The sequence below is a fragment of the Phoxinus phoxinus genome (genome assembly GCF_949152265.1).
Source record: "Phoxinus phoxinus genome assembly, chromosome: 3".
Taxonomy (NCBI): domain Eukaryota; kingdom Metazoa; phylum Chordata; class Actinopteri; order Cypriniformes; family Leuciscidae; genus Phoxinus; species Phoxinus phoxinus.
In genome coordinates, this window is record NC_136878.1 from 22,383,520 (window position 1) to 22,395,951 (window position 12,432).

Sequence of the window (12,432 nt, forward strand, 5' to 3'; positions counted from 1 at the left end):
GTCTGGACAGAATGTTCAAAATATCTTATTTTCATGAGCATACAAATGTTCTTATTTATCGTTCTATTTATTTTATTATATTGTACTTGTTATTGAGACAATAACAAGTTTGCGGTATTGCAAAGATGTCATAATTTAATTTTGTAAAAAATATTATTTTAATTTGAAAACACTGTGCATTTAGTTGTTGTTGCTAGTTTGAGTTGAGAAATACACATTTCAGCATTAGCACTAATCTGTGTGTGCTTTTTCCTTGAGGATCAAGCAAGTTGACTCACGAAACCATTTGTTTATTATATCTCAGCGATCGCAATATTGACCTCAATAATCGCAATATGACATTTTGTCCAAATCGTGCAGCCCTATTGTCTATCCTTTTTTTAATAAAATCATTTTATTACACTTGTGTCTCCCTTGTGTTCATAATACAGTAAAAGGCTCTACAAGTTAACAATATCTCACAAATCCTTCAGATTGGTCAGATGATGAACTTCCTCCAATTGATATACTTCTAATTCAGTCAACAATCTCCCATTAATTTCACCACATATATTTCTGTAATAATTTCTTAATTTCCATTATTTCCTCGATCATTTCCCATGAAGGATGACCTTAGTTTGAGGTTCTGTGCAGAGTTTTTTTAAAACATGCTTACTGTTCCAAATTGGGCAAATTGATATTATCTTCTTCTTTGTTTTCTTGCATTACATTAGCTTTTTATGGTAACCTGTAAGTGCTTTAGAGTTTTTTTTTAGAGCATCCACTGTATGAGAAAGGGATACTTAGAAACGCTGGTTTCATGCCCAATATTCTTTTAAACTTTTCTTACCAACAAAGTAAAATGATCACAAGTATCACAAATAATCAAGCTCTGATTATTAATCCACACTAAACATACTTGGAAACCATACACACATACATATGATTTGATTTGAGAATGTGACTATGCAAATTTCCCAATGGCATGAACTTTATTCACAAAAAAGCAGTAAACAGGATAAATTTACTTTCATTTACAGAAAGCACTTTCATCTTTCCATTGTGCAAAAAAAAAAAAAAAAAAATGTGTTGCACCAACAAGCACGGTCAAGTATACCCATGAAACCTGCACTTCATGTAAGATATTGAGGGCCCTATTTTAACGATCTGAAACGCAAGTGTCAAAGTGCAAAGCGCAAGTAACTTTGTGGGCGGATCCCGGCGCTGTTGCTATTTTCCCAGCGGGATAAATGACTCTTGCGCCCGACGCAAATGTAAAAGGGGTTGGTCTAAAGTAGCTTCATTATTCATAGGTGTGGTTTGGGCGTAACGTGAAATAAACCAATCAGAGCGCCATCTCACATTCCCTTTAAGAGCAGGCGCGCTTGTTCCATGGCGGATTGCTATTATAACGGCGGATTTGCCGGCGCACGCCAGGAGCAGTTCACAGCCGAGGAAACCGACGTTCTCGTCAGGGCCGTAAAACACAGAGAAGTGACATTGGGGATGATGGGAGAAACCCACCCAAATTAGCTTCGGTTAAACAGGCGTATAATTTGGGTAAATGTGTAGCCTAATCTAGATTTTTTTTTTTTTTTTTTATCTAGATAGATCTTTTTCACATCTTCACGGACACAACAATGATTTCCCTCGTGTGTTAATATTTTTCCTTGTAATAATGTATGATTTGCAAAAATGAAAACTGCTGCATCTGTTTATATTAGAGAATCAAAGTGGATGCGCGTTAACATTATGGCCAAGCACGCGCCCTTAAAATACCATATCAGCAACGCGCCACTGTCTTTAGACTGTTTTTTTCCTGATCAATGGCGCAATTGCTTTCTAAAACTGGAAAATAGCACCATGGAAGTTTTGCGCCGGAACACGCCTTCTCTTTGCGCTGAACCTCCCCCGCGAGCGCAAGTTCATTCCCTAATTTACCGACGTGCGTCTGTGGAGGGAAAAGTCCGCTGTGCGCGGGTGCAAAATAGGAATGATACATGCGTCGGTGTTCAAAGTCAATTGCGCTGGGTGCAAGATAGGGCCCTGAGACTCCAAGGTCAAGTTGCTATTGATTGACTTCTCTGCAAGAAGCCTTAGAGCCATGCGAGATGTGATTTTAAATGTTCTGGTGACAGTGGACACCAATCTGATACACAGCAACAAATAGAGACACAGTATAGTAGGCCTACTGCCATTTGTGGTCGGTCATAGTGCATGCATTTGTCATATCAAAAGGTAGATGGCATGTTGATGAAGAGTTAGGACTATATGGTTTGGACTTGTCTGTCAGCAACTGTTAAACCCTAGTGTTTACTGCCATAACCCCATTATCAATCAAATTGAAGGATATTATTTAAAAAAAAGTTCTGCCAATAAGTTTGCACTCACCTCAGCATGTTTTGCCAACTTTTTGAACATCTGGTGGCTACCCAAATTCAGTCATTTATTTGAATGCAAACAAATTAGTATCGAAACTACAAAAAGTTACATTCATAAAATAAATTCATAAATCACAGTGGATTTATGGCCACGGTAATGAGGAACAACAGTTATTTACTCATCGCACGCTGCTGCTGTCGTCACATGTCCTCTTAAGTTGTGGTCATAGCAAAAATTTGCCAAACAACATAATGTGACCACACCTTTAGGTTTCTGTCTTGAGCCTCAAGAAATAGAAGAGCTAGAAGGGAAGGCAGATCCTCCGTCACATTAGTCATAAAAATAACACAAGAAACAACACATAGTGCTCTCATTTTGTACTCAACTACTCACCCTAGTGAAAAAACATATATACTGAAATAAATGTATTTAGTGCTAAGTATACTAAAAAATAAATTTACCTATGTATTTAAATATTTTACTTAATAAAAATACCATGCAATTGTACTTTTGGTATGCTAAACTGGTATACTGATATACATACTGGTATATCCGTCCTTCGGATGAGACGTTAAACCAAGGTCCTGACTCTCTAAAAATCCCAGGATGTCCTTTGAAAAAGAGTAGGCAAATTTGCCCCTTGGCCTCTGTCCATCATGGCCTTCTAATCATCCCCATGTACTGATTGGACAAGAATGTCTCCTTTCCACCAGTGAGTTGGTGTGTGGTGGGCGTTCTGGCGCAGTATGGCTGCTGTCGCATCATCCAGGTGGATGCTGCACATTGGTGGTGGATGAGGAGATTCTCCCTTCCATGTAAAGCTCTTTGAGTACCCAGAAATAAATGTAACGAATTATTATTATTATTATTATACTACATCGCTAAATTATACTAAGTCTGCTAAATCGGAGTAACTGATTTTGTACTTTAATTGTGCAGAAATAGTGCTGAGGTCCAACTAAAGATATACTTAAGTATACTTGATTGTGCTAAAGTGGAACTATTGCAAGTATACTGAACTTTAGGTACACTTTAAATATCTTGCATTTAAATATTGATATTATACAGAGATCATACAGTCTCATTTTAGGCTTAATATTAAGAAATGTGCATTGTGCAATAAATAAATACTCCATATAAATTTTAATTATAATTTTAAATCAGTAAGTCAATATTATTGCGATTCTTAACATATTGCGATACAGCAAGTATTGGAATGAGGACATTTCATTCTACCGAACTACCTAACTACCTACTTAAGAGCTTTATTATTCAGTCCATTTTAAATTCTGATTTTGTCCGCATCTCAAATGGGTCAAACCATAGATATATTACCTATGAAGTTCAAGTAAATGCGCTAGAAATCCGCGTTCATTCAGGATGTGCATTTATTGCATGGATGGAGAAAGCACCGACACCTGCAGGATTTCATCTGACGGCACATAATCATGTTATAATCTATTCCAGAGCAACGGTACCGCAGAACGAGTGTAGCCTTTATATCTATAGACGTTTTTAAATCTGAAAACTCGAAAAAGCAACGAAATTGTCAGACATCCATTAACGTTAGTGCATGTTCACAGAGGAAAACAACTGAAATACAGCGCTGGTTATCTCGAACGATACTCGACGACAACGACGGAATCCAAAGCCGTGGGCGAGTTCAGCAGCTGGAATTTGCTGAGGTGAAGTGACGGCTAACAGCAGATAAACGGCTAGTAGTGACATCAGGGATAACGTGGATATTATGTCATTGACAGGCGACAATTGACAGGAAATATATCACACTGTGCAAGTCATTTTTGGATATTTTATTACAAAATTCTTACATATTGTACTTTTAAGTGATATGTCAATAAATATGTTAATTCATTTGAAGTATACTTGGTATGAAATGAATGTATTTAAAGTTGATTTTGGTATAGTTTTACTAAGGCACTTTGTTTATTTGTTTTGTTCATTACTCTCATAGATGTCATGATCTGTAACCACTTATACAAAACTGATATCAGTACATTAATACATTAAAGCCTGTTTTGCTTTAATGAGCCTTTACCAGCTGTATTTATTTGTATAACAGCTGATTAGTTTCAGTGATAAATCACTTAGCAGCTTCAGTGTGTATATGGATTCAGTTGCATTCTCTCTCTCTCTCTCTCTCTCTCTCTCTCTCTCTCTCTCTCTCTCTCTCTCTCTCTCTCTCTCTCTCTCTCTCTCTCTCTCTCTCTCTCTCTCTCTCTCTCTCTCTCTCTCTCTCTCTCTCTCTCTCTCTCTCTCCTCTCTCTCTCTCTCATTCCTTCTCATCTGGTTTTTAAGATCTTGTTCCTTTTGAAAATGGAAAGCAGCAGTGATTTTAGTGTGGACTGTGGTTTGGCACACAGCCCAAAATACTGAAATATGCAGATTCCACCTTACTTAAGTTTTTTTTTTTTTTTTTAGTGGACAGCAAAATTATAGCTTGTAATATGTGTGATCTGAAAGGGCCAGATATTTTCTGTCATCATTTATTCACCCTCTTTGAATGACTTTTCATTTTTGGGTGAACTATCTCTTCAACATGAGGATTAAATTACAACATGTAAGTTATTTACTTTTGATAAACATATTGGGATTGATTATACATATATTAGAGGTAATGTACCAGGTGCTAGGTTTTACGCTATAGATTTTTTTTTTTTTTTTTTTTTTGTAAAAACTCATTAATTGCATGAGTTAATGTCTTACTTTTGATAACACTATTATAACACTAAAGTTTCTAAACTCTTATTATCTGTTTTGTTACCGCGTTTTGTTTTGTAACCGCATGACGGCTTATATCACCTCACCATCTTAATACACCTTTCATCACACCATTTATACAGACTCATTAAACAATTACACAATTAAACTGTACATTTGATGTACTTGGCTCTTATTCAGCCTTTTAATATGACAGTTTTGTCTGTGTGATTTTGTAGTATCTCAGTAGGCGTTCCTGGGGGAAATTCAGACGTCTGTTCTCAGTCTAGCCTTGTAAACTTTGTATGTGTGTGAGTTATATTAAAGCATAATGCCTCAAGAAGACTTTTTTCACCATGGTTAAAGGGTGTTAAGAATCCCTTTTATGCTGTGAAATCTGTATAACGCATAGCCTTGAGTGGCTTATCGCGATATTTGTGATAAATGCTAATGTTCAGTAAAGAATTTTGTTAACTAATTATAATAATTCAATTAAATAATTCTTACACCAAGTAATATAATTTCTTAGCCTAACTGTAGACTGTTTATGTAGACTTGAATCATGATGGATTAATGTAGAATTCAATTGATGTGCGGACACGGGTGTGCATATTGTACATCTTTGAACAGGGCTCAGATAGCAGAACTATCCATTTTATAAATTTGAGGTCTGCCTCCTCTTGTCAGATTTTTTTGTTAGAACATTAACCCACTGTCCCACTACTCTGACCGAGACAAAATGTGTTTTTTTGTATGTGGTGACATAGGAAGCAATGCATATTGGTACAGCTCTGTGAGTCACAAAATGATCAGAGTGTTGCTGGTCTTTGACAGGACGTGGTGTCCTAGAGACAGGCCAGGCAACGAAGCACAGGTAATCTCTCTCCCCAAGGCCCCTGAGATCTACTGCTTTAGTCTTAGTCTGACTGAATCTTCTTCTTGCCTAAGAGGGGGAGGTTAAGAGATAAGGTGTGTAGAAAGCTGAACAAAGAGAGGAAAAAAGAGAAGAAAAATAGAGAGACAAAAAGAGAAACAGGGTAGAGACAACCTGTCACTGTGATGACAAATATATAAAAAAAACACTTTCTGCAGCTTCTAATAAAAACTACATCTCAGATGATTTTGAAGGACTTAAGGAAGATAATGTAGCAACCTGTTAGTGGAAATATTAGAAATCTTTTATCTTTTCACACACTGAACAGTCCAAATCCTCAGTAAAACAAACTGTAAAGCTGCGCTGATCTAAAGACGAAAGTGTTTAGACACACACGCTCATGCAGAATTACATTCACTTCATATTTTATGGTGGCAATGCAGTACAGCAAAGAGTTGCCTACTTGCAGATGCCAGCAGGCCTCAGAGGAACTTCAGTAACTAGAGGACTTACAGCAGTCAGGAGCTGAGCGCACATTCCTCTTGTTGGTTCCCAGGATCTCCAGCTAATTGTAAATGATGAACCCTGAAATTCTAATGATTTTTTAAATGTGATTATGTACAGTCTTGGTTGACGGTGAACATACACATGTCGTTTTCAGTGGAAGGGATGCTGTAAACTTGGTCTCCTCTCATTTTATGAACTAATGGTTTTATCCCACAATGTAAAAACCCTTCAACCTGTCCGTCAGTTCGTCACAAAGTTTAGCCATACTTATATACTGTATATATATTATATATAGCCCAGCATATATATTAGCCTACCCACATCACAATTGAGAAAAAAAAATTATATATTTTTTTTTGATAATACGTAATCATATAACACATTATATATCAAAAGGACTTAAAGGATCTGCTGCTAATGTCTTGGTGCCAGACCTCTAAGTCTATGCCTCGATGCATCAGAGCTGTTTTGGCAGCATGACCTACATGATTTTAGGCAGGTGGTTTTAATATTGTGGCTGATGATCAGTGTATTTTAGAATGTAATTAAAATTTTAAATGGTGGATACAAAATCTAGTTTTGATATAGGCTAATCTCTCTGCATTTGCATTTTGCATCTTGTCACTGAAATACATTTTTGAAATATATTTTAATATATGTAGTTTGAAACTATATTTTCAATTTAAAATGTTTCATTGAGCTCCACTGTGTACAGTATATATTTAGCATATATTTAAATAAATTTTGGCCATTTTTTTTTTTTTTGCAGAATGGGTAGGATGGACAGATGACTATAATTGCCTGAAAATTTTTATTATTGGAGAAGCTTAAGAAAAAAGCCTTCTGTTTGTAATTTTTAACTGTTGCCCCTGACAGGTGCAGGTGCAGGTGCTGGTTTCTCTAGGTTTTGTATTTTAAAGAACTGTAATGACAGTAAAACTGGCTTCTTATTTTTTCAGGTGCAGGTTATGGCACTTGATGGGATGGTGGCGTATTAGGGCTGTAATTATCAGACGGGGTGTCATTGTGTGTGTGTGTGTGTGTGTGTGTGTGTGTGTGTGTGTGTGTGTGTGTGTGTGTGTGTGTGTGTGTGTGTGTGTGTGTGTGTGTGTGTGTGTGTGTGTGTGTGTGTGTGTGTGTGTGTGTGTGTGTGTGTGTGTGTGTGTGTGCGCGCGCGCTCTTTTTTTATGTGATTTATAAAGGACACAAATTTGTATAATGTCATGTGCATTACACTGGTATTACAACTGAAACATGGTTTATGTGGACATTTCATGAGTCCTCATAATTCAAATAGCTTAAAAAAAACATAATAATGTTTTATTAAAAATGTAAAAATGCAGAATGTTTCCTGTGATGGGTAGGTTTAGGGATAGGGGCAGTGTAAGGGGATAGAAGAATATACAGTTTGTACAGTATAAAAACCATTACGCCTATGGGATGTCCTCACAAGTATAACAAAACAAACAAAACAAAACAAAAAAAGAGAGATAGAGATTTGGTGAAAAGTCTGGTGTCAGATGACACATCTTCCCTGTTTCTTCCCTTGACACATGAACTCTGTTTTTATTTGAGTGAAAAAAAACCCCCCCAGAAATCTTTCTGCTTCTAAGGCAACTGAGACAGTTCACAGATCCCCTTCGGCTCTAGACTAATGGCCTATTCATTGCTCTTTTTTGATGTATTAATGTTTGACTCCTAATCGTATCCCCCTTCAGAATTATAATAACTTTACTTAAGAGCCACTGGGAGTTTACAGACAGAAACTGACTTGAAAATCTCAAGTTTGGAGACAGTTTAACTCAAGGCTTTGGTCTGTAGGTGTATGTATGTTTAGAAGGAAGGTACAGCTCCTTCTCTAGGTGCCTGCATTATGTGGAGGTATCTTTAAATGTATAGAATGATTGTAGGTGGGTTTTGTGCCAGTCTCTTGAGAAACTTGACAGCTGTTTAGTGCCAAAACTAAATCCATCTTAACCAGTGTAAATTATGAATTTTAATGGAAGAAACGGCAAAAGAACGGATAACATGCAAATGTGCTGTAATGTATACTGCTTGGGAAAGGTACACTTGCTTTTAAAATGTTGTTATTTTATTTTCTTGGCACCATGGAAAAGTGGAAAGAACAACATCGATAAAAACAAGAAATGTTTATTGAGCAATAAATTAGCATATTCAAATTATTTCTGAAGGATCATGTGACACTGAAGACTGTAATGATGCTGAAAATTCAACTTTGCATCACAGGAATACAATTACATTTAAAAAGCAGTTATTTCAAATTGTAATAATATTCAATTATTCTTTTTACTGTATTTTTATCAAATAAAAGCAGTATTGCAGAGCATTAGTGCTAAAACATAAAAAAAACTTACCAACCCCACATTTTCAACAGCGTGTGTGCGTGCGTGTGCGTGTCTCATATAATGACATCAGATTTTTTATTTTATGTACATTGTGTGCTAATGCACTTTTAACCCTTAATTTAACCCTTAGTTGGATGTAAAACTGAATTGCCCTCTTGGGGACTAATAAAGGTATCTGAATCTGAATCAGGCAAAGCAGATTTATAGCTCCTTTTGCTCTTGTTACTTTACTCATACACATAGGCCTATGCTTTGACGATTATCAAATTCCACTATACAAAGTTTGCAAATTGCTTTATTTGTTTTTTAACATTTCATCTGGTTTTTATTTTTATTAGATTTTTTATTTATTTTTAAAGGATGTTCTCTATAAATTACTGATAAATGTCCCCCTTATAGGGGATTTTGTGTTTGTGCAGTTTTACTTCGCTATACTTTGGAGACAATTATGACAGAACATGACATTGTAAACATTTGGGCTTATGCTCATTTAGGAAACTAATTCAGTTTTTATATATTGTGCTTAGTGTTCCCTTTAGTTGGGCACTTGGCCACACTGGCTTTGGTTAAATAAATAAAAAATGTAATTAATGAATTAACATGCTATCACTATTGTCTACAATATTTCAGGCTCATTTTACTATGTCCACTTTTGAAATCCGCAACTGACAGCAGGATTTTGACACGCAAGTTCCCAAATGAGCATGAAAGTCTTTAAAAACAGCAACTTTCAATTTTGAGCTTTCCTTGCTATTAACTGTCCCATTGAAAGAGCTCTTCTTATAGAGAATGGGCAACTACAGAACAGACTGCTTATAATTAAGATCATAGCTAAAACAATTAAAATGTTCAGTTCTACTTTCAACAGAGGGAACATAGTTATATATCACAATAATGTTTTATCATGTTTTAATCTTATATTTTCCTTTACGTTTTCCTTTAATGTGTTAACCCCCTTTTTTTAATAGACATGAAAATGCACATTCCGAACTTAAATGGTTGTAATTCAAGAATGCTTTGGAATATAGATGTAAGATTGGTCTTGTTTTAAAGAAGACATTTGGCAGATTTTTGTAGAAGTGAAAAAAAAAGTTATAGACGTTTGAGTTTATGAAATTGTACAATGTTAAAAATTTGTATTATTCATATTTTATATAAAATATATATTTTCAAAACCTTGAGGACTCTAAAAATGCTAAAAAATCAAAGCCAAAAATCTGAACAAGTTGTGTTTCAAATTTTAGGTTGATATCTCAAAAAATAAGCTTTCAGTGAGATTTTGTTTGGGCGCAGTACCAAACTTTTTCACTAGTTGACATTACTGCCCAAATAAGGGCGCCTCCATTTCCATATGTTGTTTTAGTGATCTGAACCATTATTTTTACAATTTTCATACAATTTATGAAGTAGACATCCTGTTCAGAAGTAGTATTGGAAGTTTGGTAGATTTTGAAATTAACTCAACCTCTAAGAAACACAAAAGATCCCGTATGTGCATTATAACTCGTTGCCACATCACAAATGGTGAATCTATTCTTTTTTCTTTAGATTTAAAACATTTCCAGACCTTTTTTTCTAAAAAAATTGAATGGATGCTATCTTTTGAACTCTTGGCATGAAAACAAACTGAGGTTTCTACCATTCTTTCATGATTTTTCATGTTCATCACTATTTCAAAATAAAGGTCTGAACACGCCTTAGGAGTATGGAAATATTCTTGTTGGAAATTGATAAATTACGGCTCCTCTGTCATTTATTTTGAAAATCAGTCTCCAAATATGTAAACTAGAGATTGTAAACTTTCAAATGATATATAGTTTGTCAAGATTAGTTTGATATTATGCCAATATAAGGGGTTAAATAGAAAAAACTATGCTTGTCCCCAAAACACTGCTTGCTTACAGACAACTGGCCTCCTCACACTCAAACTCACTAGACCATGCTGGTGAACCAACTTTACCAGCTCCGTTTTGCTTGAGAACAGAATGACTATGCTGGTCCACCAGCCAGACCAGCACTAACCAGCATAAGCCAGCCTGGACTTGCATAGAATTTATGCTGTATTTTTTAGCAGAGTGGTCATCTGATTTCAGGCATTTATTGAAATGACAAAGGTAGAGGTCGACTAACCATTACAACACAAAAATGCATTTTTGTTCACTTAAAGGAGAACTCCGGTCAATTTTAACATTGAGCTCAATTTTTAGTAAATTTGGAGTGCTGTCAATACAGAGAACAACGACAAAAATCGGTGTTGCCTACACCGTGTTATCCTCTTTTTAAAATTTGCACCCTATTGACTTGAATGGGGCACGTTTTAAACCTGCTTTTATTTCTCTTATCATCCTTGATGTGTCATTACAAGTGCCCAGCCATGTTGAGTGATTCCTTCAGAGTGAACACGAGTGAACCTGACTGCAGGAGATGTGAAAGATATGAATAAAAATGATGTTATATCAGCCAGCGCACATACCTGTATTTAGTTCCTGTTTTCGGTCGAAGTCCAAAGTAGTCGATTGTCGAGTTCACGCGCGTGATCTAAGTAACTAAACCTATGCGCGTCAACTCGACAATCGACTACTTTGGACTTCGACTGAAAACAGGAACTAAATACAGGTATGTGCGCTGGCTGATATAACATCATTTTTATTCATATCTTTCACATCTCCTGCAGTCAGATTCACTCGTGTTCACTCTGAAGGAATCACTCAACATGGCTGGGCACTTGTAATGACACATCAAGGATGATAAGAGAAATAAAAGCAGGTTTAAAACGTGCCCCATTCAAGTCAATAGGGTGCAAATTTTTAAAAGAGGATAACACAGTGTAGGCAACACCGATTTTTGACGTTGTTCTCTGTATTGACAGCACTCCAAATTTACTAAAAATTGAGCTCAATGTTAAAATTGACCGGAGTTCTCCTTTAACCAGAGTGTAAAATGTGATTTTTCAATGCTCTTTTTCATCATGTTGTGTTGTCTGTATCTTTAAATCAGTAGTATTATCACATCACATTTGATGAAATTAAAAGTCAAACAATACGATACGAGTACAAAAATCGAAATACCATATTCACCATTCACACAAAGGTGAAAAGATCCTAAAATGTGTATCTATCTACACTGTGCATTATTTAGGTAGTTTTTATGTTTTATTTGGTTTTGTTCATTCATTTTTGTTTAAATGTTTAGTTGTGCAACTAAAGCCTCGATCGTCCCGTTCCTGTTGACAAAAACAAATAGTAGACAGCAGCACACAAGTGTGGTTGTAAAACCGTCATGCACAATACATCTGTTTGTGGTAACCGAGCTTCTGAACAGAGCAGATGGTAGCGGACAAGCGGATTGCCCAGCCCTCTTCCCTGAATTCTGTGTCTGTAAAAGCACTTGAATAGTTTCACCTTTCGGGCTCAAAAGACACCATGGATCAATTTACAACTAAATGCATCCTATCTGTTTCTCGCTTACACATATTGTTACGCTAGCTAGAACTCTTCTTTTTCTCCACTTTTCTCTTCTTTGTGTTAAATGTATGTTGTTATTGTTGCTTTCATTAGTAAAGAGCTCAGAAATAATGAGTCCCTGGTGTAATGTGATCAGCTCCAT

At 35.9% G+C, this 12,432-nt stretch overlaps 1 protein-coding gene across 1 annotated transcript in view; it reads left to right on the forward strand.

The window, feature by feature from the left end:
* ar (androgen receptor) overlaps positions 1 to 12,432 on the forward strand; it is a 94,798-nt gene that overhangs the window by 69,440 nt on the left and 12,926 nt on the right. The gene's annotated exons all lie outside the window — the stretch shown is intronic.